The sequence below is a fragment of the Cnephaeus nilssonii genome (genome assembly GCF_951640355.1).
Source record: "Cnephaeus nilssonii genome assembly, chromosome: 10".
NCBI classification, from domain to species: Eukaryota; Metazoa; Chordata; class Mammalia; order Chiroptera; family Vespertilionidae; genus Cnephaeus; species Cnephaeus nilssonii.
Window position 1 is genome coordinate 94,947,929 of NC_137081.1, and position 22,011 is coordinate 94,969,939.

The window sequence follows — 22,011 nt, forward strand, 5'->3', positions numbered from 1 at the left end:
GCCGAAATCCTTGAAATAGAGTTAGTTCACATGAAACCAGTGTTTCAAACCACCAGAATTCACTGAAAAGTTCTATTCAACTGTAAAACAGTTAAAAGACAGGTGTATATAGCTTCTCAAGTTCAGAGAAGAGTGTGTAAAGTTGTTTCTACATGTGGTGATGTCCCACAAGTAGAAAAGAAGGCCCATTATGGGAAACAGCTAGAAATCAGTAGTCATTCAGAGCAAATACTAATGAATATCACAGAATAGTGAGAGAACAAGTGTAAAAGACATCAAAATGTAAGTCTCTAGTCTAGAAAGGATGCTGTACACTGCACAAATCCTTGAAATAGAGGTAGTTCACATGAAACCAGTGTTTGAAACCACCAGAATTTACTGAAAAGTAGTATTCAACTGTAAAACAGTTGAAAGACAAGTGTATATAGCTTCTCAAGTTCAGAGTAGAGTGTGTAAAGTTGTTTCTACATGTGGTGAAGTCCCACAAGTAGAAAAGAAGGCCCATTATGGGAAACAGCTAGAAATCAGTAGTCATTCAGAGCAAATACTAATGAATATCACAGAATAGTGAGAGAACTAGTGTAAAAGACAGCAAAATGTAAGTCTCTAGTCTAGAAAGGATGTAGTACACTGCAGATATACTTGAAATAGAATTAGTTCACATGAAACCAGTATTTAAAACCACCAGAATTCACTGAAAAGTAGTATTTAAGTGTAAAACAGTTGAAAGACAAGTGTATATAGCTTCTCAAGTTCAGAGAAGAGTGTATAAAGTTGTTTCTACATGTGGTGAAGTCCCACAAGTAGAAAAGAAGGCCCATTATGGGAAACAGCTAGAAATCAGTAGTAATTCAGAGGATATACTAATGAATATCACAGAATAGTGAGAGAACAAGTTTAAAAGACATCAAAATGTAAGTCTCTAGTCTAGAAAGGATGTTGTACACTGCACAAATCCTTGAAATAGAGGTAGTTCACATGAAACCAGTGTTTGAAACCACCAGAATTCACTGAAAAGTAGTATTCAACTGTAAAACAGTTGAAAGACAAGTGTATATAGCTTCCCAAGTTCAGAGAAGAGTGTATAAAGTTGTTTTTACATGTGCTGAAGTCCCACAAGTAGAAAAGAAGGCCCATTATGGGAAACAGCTAGAAATCAGTGGTCATTCAGAGCAAATACTAATGAATATCACAGAATAGTGAGAGAACAAGTGTAAAAGACAGCAAAATGTAAGTCTCTAGTCTAGAAAGGATGTTGTACACTGCAGAAATACTTGAAATAGAGGTAGTTCACATGAAACCAGTGTTTGAAACCACCAGAATTCACTGAAAAGTAGTATTCAACTGTAAAACAGTTGAAAGACAAGTGTATATAGCTTCTCAAGTTCAGAGAAGAGTGTATAAAGTTGTTTCTACATGTGGTGAAGTCCCACAAGTAGAAAAGAAGGCCCATTATGGGAAACAGCTAGAAATCAGTGGTCATTCAGAGCAAATACTAATGAATATCACAGAATAGTGAGAGAACAAGTGTAAAAGACATCAAAATGTAAGTCTCTAGTCTAGAAAGGATGCTGTACACTGCACAAATCCTTGAAATAGAGGTAGTTCACTTGAAACCACTGTTTGAAACCACGAGAATTTACTGAAAAGTAGTATTCAACTGTAAAACAGTTGAAAGACAAGTGTATGTAGCTTCTCAAGTTCAGAGTAGAGTGTGTAAAGTTGTTTCTACATGTGGTGAAGTCCCACAAGTAGAAAAGAAGGCCCATTATGGGAAACAGCTAGAAATCAGTAGTCATTCAGAGCAAATAATAATGAATATCACAGAATAGTGAGAAAACTAGTGTAAAAGACAGCAAAATGTAAGTCTCTAGTCTAGAAAGGATGTAGTACACTGCAGAAATACTTGAAATAGAATTAGTTCACATGAAACCAGTATTTAAAACCACCAGAATTCACTGAAAAGTAGTATTTAAGTGTAAAACAGTTGAAAGACAAGTGTATATAGCTTCTCAAGTTCAGAGAAGAGTGTATAAAGTTGTTTCTACATGTGGTGAATTCCCACAAGTAGAGCAGAAGGCCCATTACAGGAAACAGCTAGAAATCAGTAGTAATTCAGAGGAAATACTAATGAATATCATAGAATTGTGTGAGAACAAGTGTAAAAGACATCAAAATGTAAGTCTCTAGTGTAGAAAGGATGTTGTACACTGCCGAAATCCTTGAAATAGAGTTAGTTCACATGAAACCAGTGTTTCAAACCACCAGAATTCACTGAAAAGTACTATTCAACTGTAAAACAGTTGAAAGACAGGTGTATATAGCTTCTCAAGTTCAGAGAAGAGTGTGTAAAGTTGTTTCTACATGTGGTGAAGTCCCACAAGTAGAAAAGAAGGCCCATTATGGGAAACAGCTAGAAATCAGTAGTCATTCAGAGCAAATACTAATGAATATCACAGAATAGTGAGAGAACATGTGTAAAAGACATCAAAATGTAAGTCTCTAGTCTAGAAAGGATGTTGTACACTGTACAAATCCTTGAAATAGAGTTAGTTCACATGAAACCAGTGTTTGAAACAACCAGAATTCACTGAAAGGTAGTATTTAACTGTAAAACAGTTGAAAGACAAGTGTATATAGCTTCTCAAGTTCAGAGAAGAGTGTATAAAGTTGTTTCTACATGTGGTGAAGTCCCACAAGTAGAGCAGAAGGCCCATTACAATAAACATCTAGAAATCAGTAGTAATTCAGAGGAAATACTAATGAATATCATAGAATTGTGTGAGAACAAGTGTAAAAGACATCGAAAGGTAAGTCTCTAGTGTAGAAAGGATGTTGTACACTGCCGAAATCCTTGAAATAGAGTTAGTTCACATGAAACCAGTGTTTCAAACCACCAGAATTCACTGAAAAGTACTATTCAACTGTAAAACAGTTAAAAGACAGGTGTATATAGCTTCTCAAGTTCAGAGAAGAGTGTGTAAAGTTGTTTCTACATGTGGTGATGTCCCACAAGTAGAAAAGAAGGCCCATTATGGGAAACAGCTAGAAATCAGTAGTCATTCAGAGCAAATACTAATGAATATCACAGAATAGTGAGAGAACAAGTGTAAAAGACATCAAAATGTAAGTCTCTAGTCTAGAAAGGATGCTGTACACTGCACAAATCCTTGAAATAGAGGTAGTTCACATGAAACCAGTGTTTGAAACCACCAGAATTTACTGAAAAGTAGTATTCAACTGTAAAACAGTTGAAAGACAAGTGTATATAGCTTCTCAAGTTCAGAGTAGAGTGTGTAAAGTTGTTTCTACATGTGGTGAAGTCCCACAAGTAGAAAAGAAGGCCCATTATGGGAAACAGCTAGAAATCAGTAGTCATTCAGAGCAAATACTAATGAATATCACAGAATAGTGAGAGAACTAGTGTAAAAGACAGCAAAATGTAAGTCTCTAGTCTAGAAAGGATGTAGTACACTGCAGAAATACTTGAAATAGAATTAGTTCACATGAAACCAGTATTTAAAACCACCAGAATTCACTGAAAAGTAGTATTTAAGTGTAAAACAGTTGAAAGACAAGTGTATATAGCTTCTCAAGTTTAGAGAAGAGTGTATAAAGTTGTTTCTACATGTGGTGAAGTCCCACAAGTAGAAAAGAAGGCCCATTATGGGAAACAGCTAGAAATCAGTAGTAATTCAGAGGAAATACTAATGAATATCACAGAATAGTGAGAGAACAAGTGTAAAAGACATCAAAATGTAAGTCTCTAGTCTAGAAAGGATGTTGTACACTGCACAAATCCTTGAAATAGAGGTAGTTCACATGAAACCAGTGTTTGAAACCACCAGAATTCACTGAAAAGTAGTATTCAACTGTAAAACAGTTGAAAGACAAGTGTATATAGCTTCCCAAGTTCAGAGAAGAGTGTATAAAGTTGTTTCTACATGTGGTGAAGTCCCACAAGTAGAAAAGAAGGCCCATTATGGGAAACAGCTAGAAATCAGTAGTCATTCAGAGCAAATACTAAAGAATATCACAGAATAGTGAGAGAACAAGTGTAAAAGACATCAAAATGTAAGTTTCTAGTCTAGAAAGGATGCTCTACACTGCAAAAATCCTTGAAATAGAGGTAGTTCACATGAAACCAGTGTTTGAAACCATCAGAATTTACTGAAAAGTAGTATTCAACTGTAAAACAGTTGAAAGACAAGTGTATACAGCTTCTCAAGTTCAGAGTAGAGTGTGTAAAGTTGTTTCTACATGTGGTGAAGTCCCACAAGTAGAAAAGAAGGCCCATTATGGGAAACAGCTAGAAATCAGTAGTCATTCAGAGCAAATACTAATGAATATCACAGAATAGTGAGAGAACTAGTGTAAAAGACAGCAAAATGTAAGTCTCTAGTCTAGAAAGGATGTAGTACACTGCAGAAATACTTGAAATAGAATTAGTTCACATGAAACCAGTATTTAAAACCACCAGAATTCACTGAAAAGTAGTATTTAAGTGTAAAACAGTTGAAAGACAAGTGTATATAGCTTCTCAAGTTCAGAGAAGAGTGTATAAAGTTGTTTCTACATGTGGTGAATTCCCACAAGTAGAGCAGAAGGCCCATTACAGGAAACAGCTAGAAATCAGTAGTAATTCAGAGGAAATACTAATGAATATCATAGAATTATGTGAGAACAAGTGTAAAAGACATCAAAATGTAAGTCTCTAGTCTAGAAAGGATGTTGTACACTGCCGAAATCCTTGAAATAGAGTTAGTTCACATGAAACCAGTGTTTCAAACCACCAGAATTCACTGAAAAGTACTATTCAACTGTAAAACAGTTGAAAGACAGGTGTATATAGCTTCTCAAGTTCAGAGAAGAGTGTGTAAAGTTGTTTCTACATGTGGTGAAGTCCCACAAGTAGAAAAGAAGGCCCATTATGGGAAACAGCTAGAAATCAGTAGTCATTCAGAGCAAATACTAATGAATATCACAGAATAGTGAGAGAACTAGTGTAAAAGACAGCAAAATGTAAGTCTCTAGTCTAGAAAGGAAGTAGTACACTGCAGAAATACTTGAAATAGAATTAGTTCACATGAAACCAGTATTTAAAACCACCAGAATTCACTGAAAAGTAGTATTTAAGTGTAAAACAGTTGAAAGACAAGTGTATATAGCTTCTCAAGTTCAGAGAAGAGTGTATAAAGTTGTTTCTACATGTGGTGAATTCCCACAAGTAGAGCAGAAGGCCCATTACAGGAAACAGCTAGAAATCAGTAGTAATTCAGAGGAAATACTAATGAATATCATAGAATTGTGTGAGAACAAGTGTAAAAGACATCAAAATGTAAGTCTCTAGTCTAGAAAGGATGTTGTACACTGCCGAAATCCTTGAAATAGAGTTAGTTCACATGAAACCAGTGTTTCAAACCACCAGAATTCACTGAAAAGTACTATTCAACTGTAAAACAGTTGAAAGACAGGTGTATATAGCTTCTCAAGTTCAGAGAAGAGTGTGTAAAGTTGTTTCTACATGTGGTGAAGTCCCACAAGTAGAAAAGAAGGCCCATTATGGGAAACAGCTAGAAATCAGTAGTCATTCAGAGCAAATACTAATGAATATCACAGAATAGTGAGAGAACTAGTGTAAAAGACAGCAAAATGTAAGTCTCTAGTCTAGAAAGGAAGTAGTACACTGCAGAAATACTTGAAATAGAATTAGTTCACATGAAACCAGTATTTAAAACCACCAGAATTCACTGAAAAGTAGTATTTAAGTGTAAAACAGTTGAAAGACAAGTGTATAAAGCTTCTCAAGTTCAGAGAAGAGTGTATAAAGTTGTTTCTACATGTGGTGAAGTCCCACAAGTAGAGCAGAAGGCCCATTACAGGAAACAGCTAGAAATCAGTAGTAATTCAGAGGAAATACTAATGAATATCATAGAATTGTGTGAGAACAAGTGTAAAAGACATCAAAATGTAAGTCTCTAGTCTAGAAAGGATGTTGTACACTGCCGAAATCCTTGAAATAGAGTTAGTTCACATGAAACCAGTGTTTCAAACCACCAGAATTCACTGAAAAGTACTATTCAATTGTAAAACAGTTGAAAGACAGGTGTATATAGCTTCTCAAGTTCAGAGAAGAGTGTGTAAAGTTGTTTCTACATGTGGTGAAGTCCCACAAGTAGAAAAGACGGCCCATTATGGGAAACAGCTAGAAATCAGTAGTCATTCAGAGCAAATACTAATGAATATCACAGAATAGTGAGAGAACAAGTGTAAAAGACATCAAAATGTAAGTTTCTTGTCTAGAAAGGATGCTATACACTACAGAAATCCTTGAAATAGAGTTATTTCACAAGAAAACAGTGTTTCAACCCACTAGAATTCACTGAAAAGTAGTATTCAACTGTAAAACAGTGGAAAGACAAGTGTATATAGCTTCTCAAGTTCAGAGAAGAGTGTATAAAGTTGTTTCTACATGTGGTGAAGTCCCACAAGTAGAAAAGAAGGCCCATTATGGGAAACAGCTAGAAATCAGTAGTAATTCAGAGCAAATACTAATGAATATCACAGAATAGTGAGAGAACAAGTGTAAAAGACATCAAAATGTAAGTCTCTAGTCTAGAAAGGATGTTGTACACTGCACAAATCCTTGAAATAGAGGTAGTTCACATGAAACCAGTGTTTGAAACCACCAGAATTCACTGAAAAGTAGTATTCAACTGTAAAACAGTTGAAAGACAAGTGTATATAGATTCTCAAGTTCAGAGAAGCGTGTATAAAGTTGTTTCTACATGTGTTGAAGTCCCACAAGTAGAAAAGAAGGCCCATTATGGGAAACAGCTAGAAATCAGTAGTCATTCAGAGCAAATACTAATGAATATCACAGAATAGTGAGAGAACAAGTGTAAAAGACCTCAAAATGTAAGTTTCTAGTCTAGAAAGGATGCTATACTCTACAGAAATCCTTGAAATAGAGTTACTTCAAAGAAAACAGTGTTTCAACCCACTAGAATTCACTGAAAAGTAGTACTCAACTGTAAAACAGTTGAAAGACAAGTGTATATAGCTTCTCAAGTTCAGAGAAGAGTGTATAAAGTTGTTTATACATGTGGTGAAGTCCCACAAGTAGAAAAGAAGGCCCATTATAGGAAACGGCTGGAAATCAGTAGTCATTCAGAGCAAATACTAATGAATATCACAGAATAGTGAGAGAACAAGTGTAAAAGACATCAAAATGAAAGTGTCTAGTCTAGAAAGCATGGTATACACTGCAGAAATCTTTGAAATAGAGTTAGTTCACATGAAACGAGTGTTTCAAACCACCAGAATTCACTGAAAAGTAGTATTCAACTGTAAAACAGTTGAAAGACAAGTGTATATAGCTTCTCAAGTTCAAAGAAGAGTGTATAAAGTTGTTTCTACATGTGGTGAAGTCCCACAAGTAGAAAAGAAGGCCCATTATGGGAAACAGCTAGAAATCAGTGGTCATTCAGAGCAAATACTAAAGAATATCACAGAATAGTGAGAGAACAAGTGTAAAAGACATCAAAATGTAAGTCTCTAGTCTAGAAAGGATGCTGTACACTGCACAAATCCTTGTAATAGAGGTAGTTCACTTGAAACCAGTGTTTGAAACCACCAGAATTTACTGAAAAGTAGTATTCAACTGTAAAACAGTTGAAAGACAAGTGTATGTAGCTTCTCAAGTTCAGAGTAGAGTGTGTAAAGTTGTTTCTACATGTGGTGAAGTCCCACAAGTAGAAAAGAAGGCCCATTATGGGAAACAGCTAGAAATCAGTAGTCATTCAGAGCAAATAATAATGAATATCACAGAATAGTGAGAAAACTAGTGTAAAAGACAGCAAAATGTAAGTCTCTAGTCTAGAAAGGATGTAGTACACTGCAGAAATACTTGAAATAGAATTAGTTCACATGAAACCAGTATTTAAAACCACCAGAATTCACTGAAAAGTAGTATTTAAGTGTAAAACAGTTGAAAGACAAGTGTATATAGCTTCTCAAGTTCAGAGAAGAGTGTATAAAGTTGTTTCTACATGGGGTGAATTCCCACAAGTAGAGCAGAAGGCCCATTACAGGAAACAGCTAGAAATCAGTAGTAATTCAGAGGAAATACTAATGAATATCATAGAATTGTGTGAGAACAAGTGTAAAAGACATCAAAATGTAAGTCTCTAGTGTAGAAAGGATGTTGTACACTGCCGAAATCCTTGAAATAGAGTTAGTTCACATGAAACCAGTGTTTCAAACCACCAGAATTCACTGAAAAGTACTATTCAACTGTAAAACAGTTGAAAGACAGGTGTATATAGCTTCTCAAGTTCAGAGAAGAGTGTGTAAAGTTGTTTCTACATGTGGTGAAGTCCCACAAGTAGAAAAGAAGGCCCATTATGGGAAACAGTTAGAAATCAGTAGTCATTCAGAGCAAATACTAATGAATATCACAGAATAGTGAGAGAACATGTGTAAAAGACATCAAAATGTAAGTCTCTAGTCTAGAAAGGATGTTGTACACTGCACAAATCCTTGAAATAGAGTTAGTTCACATGAAACCAGTGTTTGAAACAACCAGAATTCACTGAAAGGTAGTATTTAACTGTAAAACAGTTGAAAGACAAGTGTATATAGCTTCTCAAGTTCAGAGAAGAGTGTATAAAGTTGTTTCTACATGTGGTGAAGTCCCACAAGTAGAGCAGAAGGCCCATTACAGTAAACAGCTAGAAATCAGTAGTAATTCAGAGGAAATACTAATGAATATCATAGAATTGTGTGAGAACAAGTGTAAAAGACATCGAAATGTAAGTCTCTAGTGTAGAAAGGATGTTGTCCACTGCCGAAATCCTTGAAATAGAGTTAGTTCACATGAAACCAGTGTTTCAAACCACCAGAATTCACTGAAAAGTTCTATTCAACTGTAAAACAGTTAAAAGACAGGTGTATATAGCTTCTCAAGTTCAGAGAAGAGTGTGTAAAGTTGTTTCTACATGTGGTGATGTCCCACAAGTAGAAAAGAAGGCCCATTATGGGAAACAGCTAGAAATCAGTAGTCATTCAGAGCAAATACTAATGAATATCACAGAATAGTGAGAGAACAAGTGTAAAAGACATCAAAATGTAAGTCTCTAGTCTAGAAAGGATGCTGTACACTGCACAAATCCTTGAAATAGAGGTAGTTCACATGAAACCAGTGTTTGAAACCACCAGAATTTACTGAAAAGTAGTATTCAACTGTAAAACAGTTGAAAGACAAGTGTATATAGCTTCTCAAGTTCAGAGTAGAGTGTGTAAAGTTGTTTCTACATGTGGTGAAGTCCCACAAGTAGAAAAGAAGGCCCATTATGGGAAACAGCTAGAAATCAGTAGTCATTCAGAGCAAATACTAATGAATATCACAGAATAGTGAGAGAACTAGTGTAAAAGACAGCAAAATGTAAGTCTCTAGTCTAGAAAGGATGTAGTACACTGCAGAAATACTTGAAATAGAATTAGTTCACATGAAACCAGTATTTAAAACCACCAGAATTCACTGAAAAGTAGTATTTAAGTGTAAAACAGTTGAAAGACAAGTGTATATAGCTTCTCAAGTTCAGAGAAGAGTGTATAAAGTTGTTTCTACATGTGGTGAAGTCCCACAAGTAGAAAAGAAGGCCCATTATGGGAAACAGCTAGAAATCAGTAGTAATTCAGAGGAAATACTAATGAATATCACAGAATAGTGAGAGAACAAGTGTAAAAGACATCAAAATGTAAGTCTCTAGTCTAGAAAGGATGTTGTACACTGCACAAATCCTTGAAATAGAGGTAGTTCACATGAAACCAGTGTTTGAAACCACCAGAATTCACTGAAAAGTAGTATTCAACTGTAAAACAGTTGAAAGACAAGTGTATATAGCTTCCCAAGTTCAGAGAAGAGTGTATAAAGTGGTTTTTACATGTGCTGAAGTCCCACAAGTAGAAAAGAAGGCCCATTATGGGAAACAGCTAGAAATCAGTGGTCATTCAGAGCAAATACTAATGAATATCACAGAATAGTGAGAGAACAAGTGTAAAAGACAGCAAAATGTAAGTCTCTAGTCTAGAAAGGATGTTGTACACTGCAGAAATACTTGAAATAGAGGTAGTTCACATGAAACCAGTGTTTGAAACCACCAGAATTCACTGAAAAGTAGTATTCAACTGTAAAACAGTTGAAAGACAAGTGTATATAGCTTCTCAAGTTCAGAGAAGAGTGTATAAAGTTGTTTCTACATGTGGTGAAGTCCCACAAGTAGAAAAGAAGGCCCATTATGGGAAACAGCTAGAAATCAGTGGTCATTCAGAGCAAATACTAATGAATATCACAGAATAGTGAGAGAACAAGTGTAAAAGACATCAAAATGTAAGTCTCTAGTCTAGAAAGGATGCTGTACACTGCACAAATCCTTGAAATAGAGGTAGTTCACTTGAAACCAGTGTTTGAAACCACCAGAATTTACTGAAAAGTAGTATTCAACTGTAAAACAGTTGAAAGACAAGTGAGTATAGCTTCTCAAGTTCAGAGAAGAGTGTATAAAGTTGTTTCTACATGTGGTGAATTCCCACAAGTAGAGCAGAAGGCCCATTACAGGAAACAGCTAGAAATCAGTAGTAATTCAGAGGAAATACTAATGAATATCATAGAATTGTGTGAGAACAAGTGTAAAAGACATCAAAATGTAAGTCTCTAGTCTAGAAAGGATGTTGTACACTGCCGAAATCCTTGAAATAGAGTTAGTTCACATGAAACCAGTGTTTCAAACCACCAGAATTCACTGAAAAGTACTATTCAACTGTAAAACAGTTGAAAGACAGGTGTATATAGCTTCTCAAGTTCAGAGAAGAGTGTGTAAAGTTGTTTCTACATGTGGTGAAGTCCCACAAGTAGAAAAGAAGGCCCATTATGGGAAACAGCTAGAAATCAGTAGTAATTCAGAGCAAATACTAATGAATATCACAGAATAGTGAGAGAACAAGTGTAAAAGACATCAAAATGTAAGTCTCTAGTCTAGAAAGGATGTTGTACACTGCACAAATCCTTGAAATAGAGGTAGTTCACATGAAACCAGTGTTTGAAACCACCAGAATTCACTGAAAAGTAGTATTCAACTGTAAAACAGTTGAAAGACAAGTGTATATAGATTCTCAAGTTCAGAGAAGCGTGTATAAAGTTGTTTCTACATGTGTTGAAGTCCCACAAGTAGAAAAGAAGGCCCATTATGGGAAACAGCTAGAAATCAGTAGTCATTCAGAGCAAATACTAATGAATATCACAGAATAGTGAGAGAACAAGTGTAAAAGACCTCAAAATGTAAGTTTCTAGTCTAGAAAGGATGCTATACTCTACAGAAATCCTTGAAATAGAGTTACTTCAAAGAAAACAGTGTTTCAACCCACTAGAATTCACTGAAAAGTAGTACTCAACTGTAAAACAGTTGAAAGACAAGTGTATATAGCTTCTCAAGTTCAGAGAAGAGTGTATAAAGTTGTTTATACATGTGGTGAAGTCCCACAAGTAGAAAAGAAGGCCCATTATAGGAAACGGCTGGAAATCAGTAGTCATTCAGAGCAAATACTAATGAATATCACAGAATAGTGAGAGAACAAGTGTAAAAGACATCAAAATGAAAGTGTCTAGTCTAGAAAGCATGGTATACACTGCAGAAATCTTTGAAATAGAGTTAGTTCACATGAAACGAGTGTTTCAAACCACCAGAATTCACTGAAAAGTAGTATTCAACTGTAAAACAGTTGAAAGACAAGTGTATATAGCTTCTCAAGTTCAAAGAAGAGTGTATAAAGTTGTTTCTACATGTGGTGAAGTCCCACAAGTAGAAAAGAAGGCCCATTATGGGAAACAGCTAGAAATCAGTGGTCATTCAGAGCAAATACTAAAGAATATCACAGAATAGTGAGAGAACAAGTGTAAAAGACATCAAAATGTAAGTCTCTAGTCTAGAAAGGATGCTGTACACTGCACAAATCCTTGTAATAGAGGTAGTTCACTTGAAACCAGTGTTTGAAACCACCAGAATTTACTGAAAAGTAGTATTCAACTGTAAAACAGTTGAAAGACAAGTGTATGTAGCTTCTCAAGTTCAGAGTAGAGTGTGTAAAGTTGTTTCTACATGTGGTGAAGTCCCACAAGTAGAAAAGAAGGCCCATTATGGGAAACAGCTAGAAATCAGTAGTCATTCAGAGCAAATAATAATGAATATCACAGAATAGTGAGAAAACTAGTGTAAAAGACAGCAAAATGTAAGTCTCTAGTCTAGAAAGGATGTAGTACACTGCAGAAATACTTGAAATAGAATTAGTTCACATGAAACCAGTATTTAAAACCACCAGAATTCACTGAAAAGTAGTATTTAAGTGTAAAACAGTTGAAAGACAAGTGTATATAGCTTCTCAAGTTCAGAGAAGAGTGTATAAAGTTGTTTCTACATGTGGTGAATTCCCACAAGTAGAGCAGAAGGCCCATTACAGGAAACAGCTAGAAATCAGTAGTAATTCAGAGGAAATACTAATGAATATCATAGAATTGTGTGAGAACAAGTGTAAAAGACATCAAAATGTAAGTCTCTAGTGTAGAAAGGATGTTGTACACTGCCGAAATCCTTGAAATAGAGTTAGTTCACATGAAACCAGTGTTTCAAACCACCAGAATTCACTGAAAAGTACTATTCAACTGTAAAACAGTTGAAAGACAGGTGTATATAGCTTCTCAAGTTCAGAGAAGAGTGTGTAAAGTTGTTTCTACATGTGGTGAAGTCCCACAAGTAGAAAAGAAGGCCCATTATGGGAAACAGTTAGAAATCAGTAGTCATTCAGAGCAAATACTAATGAATATCACAGAATAGTGAGAGAACATGTGTAAAAGACATCAAAATGTAAGTCTCTAGTCTAGAAAGGATGTTGTACACTGCACAAATCCTTGAAATAGAGTTAGTTCACATGAAACCAGTGTTTGAAACAACCAGAATTCACTGAAAGGTAGTATTTAACTGTAAAACAGTTGAAAGACAAGTGTATATAGCTTCTCAAGTTCAGAGAAGAGTGTATAAAGTTGTTTCTACATGTGGTGAAGTCCCACAAGTAGAAAAGAAGGCCCATTATAGGAAACAGCTAGAAATCAGTAGTAATTCAGAGGAAATACTAATGAATATCATAGAATTGTGTGAGAACAAGTGTAAAAGACATCGAAATGTAAGTCTCTAGTGTAGAAAGGATGTTGTCCACTGCCGAAATCCTTGAAATAGAGTTAGTTCACATGAAACCAGTGTTTCAAACCACCAGAATTCACTGAAAAGTTCTATTCAACTGTAAAACAGTTAAAAGACAGGTGTATATAGCTTCTCAAGTTCAGAGAAGAGTGTGTAAAGTTGTTTCTACATGTGGTGATGTCCCACAAGTAGAAAAGAAGGCCCATTATGGGAAACAGCTAGAAATCAGTAGTCATTCAGAGCAAATACTAATGAATATCACAGAATAGTGAGAGAACAAGTGTAAAAGACATCAAAATGTAAGTCTCTAGTCTAGAAAGGATGCTGTACACTGCACAAATCCTTGAAATAGAGGTAGTTCACATGAAACCAGTGTTTGAAACCACCAGAATTTACTGAAAAGTAGTATTCAACTGTAAAACAGTTGAAAGACAAGTGTATATAGCTTCTCAAGTTCAGAGTAGAGTGTGTAAAGTTGTTTCTACATGTGGTGAAGTCCCACAAGTAGAAAAGAAGGCCCATTATGGGAAACAGCTAGAAATCAGTAGTCATTCAGAGCAAATACTAATGAATATCACAGAATAGTGAGAGAACTAGTGTAAAAGACAGCAAAATGTAAGTCTCTAGTCTAGAAAGGATGTAGTACACTGCAGAAATACTTGAAATAGAATTAGTTCACATGAAACCAGTATTTAAAACCACCAGAATTCACTGAAAAGTAGTATTTAAGTGTAAAACAGTTGAAAGACAAGTGTATATAGCTTCTCAAGTTCAGAGAAGAGTGTATAAAGTTGTTTCTACATGTGGTGAAGTCCCACAAGTAGAAAAGAAGGCCCATTATGGGAAACAGCTAGAAATCAGTAGTAATTCAGAGGAAATACTAATGAATATCACAGAATAGTGAGAGAACAAGTGTAAAAGACATCAAAATGTAAGTCTCTAGTCTAGAAAGGATGTTGTACACTGCACAAATCCTTGAAATAGAGGTAGTTCACATGAAACCAGTGTTTGAAACCACCAGAATTCACTGAAAAGTAGTATTCAACTGTAAAACAGTTGAAAGACAAGTGTATATAGCTTCCCAAGTTCAGAGAAGAGTGTATAAAGTTGTTTTTACATGTGCTGAAGTCCCACAAGTAGAAAAGAAGGCCCATTATGGGAAACAGCTAGAAATCAGTGGTCATTCAGAGCAAATACTAATGAATATCACAGAATAGTGAGAGAACAAGTGTAAAAGACAGCAAAATGTAAGTCTCTAGTCTAGAAAGGATGTTGTACACTGCAGAAATACTTGAAATAGAGGTAGTTCACATGAAACCAGTGTTTGAAACCACCAGAATTCACTGAAAAGTAGTATTCAACTGTAAAACAGTTGAAAGACAAGTGTATATAGCTTCTCAAGTTCAGAGAAGAGTGTATAAAGTTGTTTCTACATGTGGTGAAGTCCCACAAGTAGAAAAGAAGGCCCATTATGGGAAACAGCTAGAAATCAGTGGTCATTCAGAGCAAATACTAATGAATATCACAGAATAGTGAGAGAACAAGTGTAAAAGACATCAAAATGTAAGTCTCTAGTCTAGAAAGGATGCTGTACACTGCACAAATCCTTGAAATAGAGGTAGTTCACTTGAAACCAGTGTTTGAAACCACCAGAATTTACTGAAAAGTAGTATTCAACTGTAAAACAGTTGAAAGACAAGTGTATGTAGCTTCTCAAGTTCAGAGTAGAGTGTGTAAAGTTGTTTCTACATGTGGTGAAGTCCCACAAGTAGAAAAGAAGGCCCATTATGGGAAACAGCTAGAAATCAGTAGTCATTCAGAGCAAATAATAATGAATATCACAGAATAGTGAGAAAACTACTGTAAAAGACAGCAAAATGTAAGTCTCTAGTCTAGAAAGGATGTAGTACACTGCAGAAATACTTGAAATAGAATTAGTTCACATGAAACCAGTATTTAAAACCACCAGAATTCACTGAAAAGTAGTATTTAAGTGTAAAACAGTTGAAAGACAAGTGTATATAGCTTCTCAAGTTCAGAGAAGAGTGTATAAAGTTGTTTCTACATGTGGTGAATTCCCACAAGTAGAGCAGAAGGCCCATTACAGGAAACAGCTAGAAATCAGTAGTAATTCAGAGGAAATACTAATGAATATCATAGAATTGTGTGAGAACAAGTGTAAAAGACATCAAAATGTAAGTCTCTAGTGTAGAAAGGATGTTGTACACTGCCGAAATCCTTGAAATAGAGTTAGTTCACATGAAACCAGTGTTTCAAACCACCAGAATTCACTGAAAAGTACTATTCAACTGTAAAACAGTTGAAAGACAGGTGTATATAGCTTCTCAAGTTCAGAGAAGAGTGTGTAAAGTTGTTTCTACATGTGGTGAAGTCCCACAAGTAGAAAAGAAGGCCCATTATGGGAAACAGCTAGAAATCAGTAGTCATTCAGAGCAAATACTAATGAATATCACAGAATAGTGAGAGAACATGTGTAAAAGACATCAAAATGTAAGTCTCTAGTCTAGAAAGGATGTTGTACACTGCACAAATCCTTGAAATAGAGTTAGTTCACATGAAACCAGTGTTTGAAACAACCAGAATTCACTGAAAGGTAGTATTTAACTGTAAAACAGTTGAAAGACAAGTGTATATAGCTTCTCAAGTTCAGAGAAGAGTGTATAAAGTTGTTTCTACATGTGGTGAAGTCCCACAAGTAGAGCAGAAGGCCCATTACAATAAACATCTAGAAATCAGTAGTAATTCAGAGGAAATACTAATGAATATCATAGAATTGTGTGAGAACAAGTGTAAAAGACATCGAAATGTAAGTCTCTAGTGTAGAAAGGATGTTGTACACTGCCGAAATCCTTGAAATAGAGTTAGTTCACATGAAACCAGTGTTTCAAACCACCAGAATTCACTGAAATGTTCTATTCAACTGTAAAACAGTTAAAAGACAGGTGTATATAGCTTCTCAAGTTCAGAGAAGAGTGTGTAAAGTTGTTTCTACATGTGGTGATGTCCCACAAGTAGAAAAGAAGGCCCATTATGGGAAACAGCTAGAAATCAGTAGTCATTCAGAGCAAATACTAATGAATATCACAGAATAGTGAGAGAACAAGTGTAAAAGACATCAAAATGTAAGTCTCTAGTCTAGAAAGGATGCTGTACACTGCACAAATCCTTGAAATAGAGGTAGTTCACATGAAACCAGTGTTTGAAACCACCAGAATTTACTGAAAAGTAGTATTCAACTGTAAAACAGTTGAAAGACAAGTGTATATAGCTTCTCAAGTTCAGAGTAGAGTGTGTAAAGTTGTTTCTACATGTGGTGAAGTCCCACAAGTAGAAAAGAAGGCCCATTATGGGAAACAGCTAGAAATCAGTAGTCATTCAGAGCAAATACTAATGAATATCACAGAATAGTGAGAGAACTAGTGTAAAAGACAGCAAAATGTAAGTCTCTAGTCTAGAAAGGATGTAGTACACTGCAGAAATACTTGAAATAGAATTAGTTCACATGAAACCAGTATTTAAAACCACCAGAATTCACTGAAAAGTAGTATTTAAGTGTAAAACAGTTGAAAGACAAGTGTATATAGCTTCTCAAGTTTAGAGAAGAGTGTATAAAGTTGTTTCTACATGTGGTGAAGTCCCACAAGTAGAAAAGAAGGCCCATTATGGGAAACAGCTAGAAATCAGTAGTAATTCAGAGGAAATACTAATGAATATCACAGAATAGTGAGAGAACAAGTGTAAAAGACATCAAAATGTAAGTCTCTAGTCTAGAAAGGATGTTGTACACTGCACAAATCCTTGAAATAGAGGTAGTTCACATGAAACCAGTGTTTGAAACCACCAGAATTCACTGAAAAGTAGTATTCAACTGTAAAACAGTTGAAAGACAAGTGTATATAGCTTCCCAAGTTCAGAGAAGAGTGTATAAAGTTGTTTCTACATGTGGTGAAGTCCCACAAGTAGAAAAGAAGGCCCATTATGGGAAACAGCTAGAAATCAGTAGTCATTCAGAGCAAATACTAAAGAATATCACAGAATAGTGAGAGAACAAGTGTAAAAGACATCAAAATGTAAGTTTCTAGTCTAGAAAGGATGCTCTACACTGCAAAAATCCTTGAAATAGAGGTAGTTCACATGAAACCAGTGTTTGAAACCATCAGAATTTACTGAAAAGTAGTATTCAACTGTAAAACAGTTGAAAGACAAGTGTATACAGCTTCTCAAGTTCAGAGTAGAGTGTGTAAAGTTGTTTCTACATGTGGTGAAGTCCCACAAGTAGAAAAGAAGGCCCATTATGGGAAACAGCTAGAAATCAGTAGTCATTCAGAGCAAATACTAATGAATATCACAGAATAGTGAGAGAACTAGTGTAAAAGACAGCAAAATGTAAGTCTCTAGTCTAGAAAGGATGTAGTACACTGCAGAAATACTTGAAATAGAATTAGTTCACATGAAACCAGTATTTAAAACCACCAGAATTCACTGAAAAGTAGTATTTAAGTGTAAAACAGTTGAAAGACAAGTGTATATAGCTTCTCAAGTTCAGAGAAGAGTGTATAAAGTTGTTTCTACATGTGGTGAATTCCCACAAGTAGAGCAGAAGGCCCATTACAGGAAACAGCTAGAAATCAGTAGTAATTCAGAGGAAATACTAATGAATATCATAGAATTGTGTGAGAACAAGTGTAAAAGACATCAAAAGGTAAGTCTCTAGTCTAGAAAGGATGTTGTACACTGCCGAAATCCTTGAAATAGAGTTAGTTCACATGAAACCAGTGTTTCAAACCACCAGAATTCACTGAAAAGTACTATTCAACTGTAAAACAGTTGAAAGACAGGTGTATATAGCTTCTCAAGTTCAGAGAAGAGTGTGTAAAGTTGTTTCTACATGTGGTGAAGTCCCACAAGTAGAAAAGAAGGCCCATTATGGGAAACAGCTAGAAATCAGTAGTCATTCAGAGCAAATACTAATGAATATCACAGAATAGTGAGAGAACAAGTGTAAAAGACATCAAAATGTAAGTCTCTAGTCTAGAAAGGATGCTGTACACTGCACAAATCCTTGAAATAGAGGTAGTTCACATGAAACCAGTGTTTGAAACCACCAGAATTCACTGAAAAGTAGTATTCAACTGTAAAACAGTTGAAAGACAAGTGTATATAGCTTCTCAAGTTCAGAGTAGAGTGTGTAAAGTTGTTTCTACATGTGGTGAAGTCCCACAAGTAGAAAAGAAGGCCCATTATGGGAAACAGCTAGAAATCAGTAGTCATTCAGAGCAAATACTAATGAATATCACAGAATAGTGAGAGAACTAGTGTAAAAGACAGCAAAATGTAAGTCTCTAGTCTAGAAAGGAAGTAGTACACTGCAGAAATACTTGAAATAGAATTAGTTCACATGAAACCAGTATTTAAAACCACCAGAATTCACTGAAAAGTAGTATTTAAGTGTAAAACAGTTGAAAGACAAGTGTATAAAGCTTCTTAAGTTCAGAGAAGAGTGTATAAAGTTGTTTCTACATGTGGTGAATTCCCACAAGTAGAGCAGAAGGCCCATTACAGGAAACAGCTAGAAATCAGTAGTAATTCAGAGGAAATACTAATGAATATCATAGAATTGTGTGAGAACAAGTGTAAAAGACATCAAAATGTAAGTCTCTAGTCTAGAAAGGATGTTGTACACTGCCGAAATCCTTGAAATAGAGTTAGTTCACATGAAACCAGTGTTTCAAACCACCAGAATTCACTGAAAAGTACTATTCAACTGTAAAACAGTTGAAAGACAGGTGTATATAGCTTCTCAAGTTCAGAGAAGAGTGTGTAAAGTTGTTTCTACATGTGGTGAAGTCCCACAAGTAGAAAAGAAGGCCCATTATGGGAAACAGCTAGAAATCAGTAGTCATTCAGAGCAAATACTAATGAATATCACAGAATAGTGAGAGAACAAGTGTAAAAGACATCAAAATGTAAGTCTCTAGTCTAGAAAGGATGCTGTACACTGCACAAATCCTTGAAATAGAGGTAGTTCACATGAAACCAGTGTTTGAAACCACCAGAATTCACTGAAAAGTAGTATTCAACTGTAAAACAGTTGAAAGACAAGTGTATATAGCTTCTCAAGTTCAGAGTAGAGTGTGTAAAGTTGTTTCTACATGTGGTGAAGTCCCACAAGTAGAAAAGAAGGCCCATTATGGGAAACAGCTAGAAATCAGTAGTCATTCAGAGCAAATACTAATGAATATCACAGAATAGTGAGAGAACTAGTGTAAAAGACAGCAAAATGTAAGTCTCTAGTCTAGAAAGGAAGTAGTACACTGCAGAAATACTTGAAATAGAATTAGTTCACATGAAACCAGTATTTAAAACCACCAGAATTCACTGAAAAGTAGTATTTAAGTGTAAAACAGTTGAAAGACAAGTGTATAAAGCTTCTCAAGTTCAGAGAAGAGTGTATAAAGTTGTTTCTACATGTGGTGAAGTCCCACAAGTAGAAAAGAAGGCCCATTATGGGAAACAGCTAGAAATCAGTAGTAATTCAGAGGAAATACTAATGAATATCACAGAATAGTGAGAGAACAAGTGTAAAAGACATCAAAATGTAAGTCTCTAGTCTAGAAAGGATGTTGTACACTGCCGAAATCCTTGAAATAGAGTTAGTTCACATGAAACCAGTGTTTCAAACCACCAGAATTCACTGAAAACTACTATTCAACTGTAAAACAGTTGAAAGACAGGTGTATATAGCTTCTCAAGTTCAGAGAAGAGTGTGTAAAGTTGTTTCTACATGTGGTGAAGTCCCACAAGTAGAAAAGAAGGCCTATTATGGGAAACAGCTAGAAATCAGTAGTCATTCAGAGCAAATACTAATGAATATCACAGAATAGTGAGAGAACAAGTGTAAAAGACATCAAAATGTAAGTCTCTAGTCTAGAAAGGATGCTGTACACTGCACAAATCCTTGAAATAGAGGTAGTTCACATGAAACCAGTGTTTGAAACCACCAGAATTCACTGAAAAGTAGTATTCAACTGTAAAACAGTTGAAAGACAAGTGTATATAGCTTCTCAAGTTCAGAGTAGAGTGTGTAAAGTTGTTTCTCCATGTGGTGAAGTCCCAGAAGTAGAAAAGAAGGCCCATTATGGGAAACAGGTAGAAATCAGTAGTCATTCAGAGCAAATACTAATGAATATCACAGAATAGTGAGAGAACTAGTGTAAAAGACAGCAAAATGTAAGTCTCTAGTCTAGAAAGGATGTAGTACACTGCAGAAATACTTGAAGTAGAATTAGTTCACATGAAACCAGTATTTAAAACCACCAGAATTCACTGAAAAGTAGTATTTAAGTGTAAAACAGTTGAAAGACAAGTGTATATAGCTTCTCAAGTTCAGAGAAGAGTGTATAAAGTTGTTTCTACATGTGGTGAAGTCCCACAAGTAGAGCAGAAGGCCCATTACAGGAAACAGCTATAAATCAGTAGTAATTCAGAGGAAATACTAATGAATATCACAGAATAGTGAGAGAACAAGTGTAAAAGACATCAAAATGTAAGTCTCTAGTCTAGAAAGGATGTTGTACACTGCACAAATCCTTGAAATAGAGGTAGTTCACATGAAACCAGTGTTTGAAACCACCAGAATTCACTGAAAAGTAGTATTCAACTGTAAAACAGTTGAAAGACAAGTGTATATAGCTTCCCAAGTTCAGAGAAGAGTGTATAAAGTTGTTTCTACATGTGGTGAAGTCCCACAAGTAGAAAAGAAGGCCCATTATGGGAAACAGCTAGAAATCAGTAGTCATTCAGAGCAAATACTAATGAATATCACAGAATAGTGAGAGAACAAGTGTAAAAGACCTCAAAATGTAAGTCTCTAGTCTAGAAAGGATGCTGTACACTGCACAAATCCTTGAAATAGAGGTAGTTCACATGAAACCAGTGTTTGAAACCACCAGAATTCACTGAAAAGTAGTATTCAACTGTAAAACAGTTGAAAGACAAGTGTATATAGCTTCCCAAGTTCAGAGAAGAGTGTATAAAGTTGTTTCTACATGTGGTGAAGTCCCACAAGTAGAAAAGAAGGCCCATTATGGGAAACAGCTAGAAATCAGTAGTCATTCAGAGCAAATACTAAAGAATATCACAGAATAGTGAGAGAACAAGTGTAAAAGACATCAAAATGTAAGTTTCTAGTCTAGAAAGGATGCTCTACACTGCAAAAATCCTTGAAATAGAGGTAGTTCACATGAAACCAGTGTTTGAAACCATCAGAATTTACTGAAAAGTAGTATTCAACTGTAAAACAGTTGAAAGACAAGTGTATACAGCTTCTCAAGTTCAGAGTAGAGTGTGTAAAGTTGTTTCTACATGTGGTGAAGTCCCACAAGTAGAAAAGAAGGCCCATTATGGGAAACAGCTAGAAATCAGTAGTCATTCAGAGCAAATACTAATGAATATCACAGAATAGTGAGAGAACTAGTGTAAAAGACAGCAAAATGTAAGTCTCTAGTCTAGAAAGGATGTAGTACACTGCAGAAATACTTGAAATAGAATTAGTTCACATGAAACCAGTATTTAAAACCACCAGAATTCACTGAAAAGTAGTATTTAAGTGTAAAACAGTTGAAAGACAAGTGTATATAGCTTCTCAATTTCAGAGAAGAGTGTATAAAGTTGTTTCTACATGTGGTGAATTCCCACAAGTAGAGCAGAAGGCCCATTACAGGAAACAGCTAGAAAT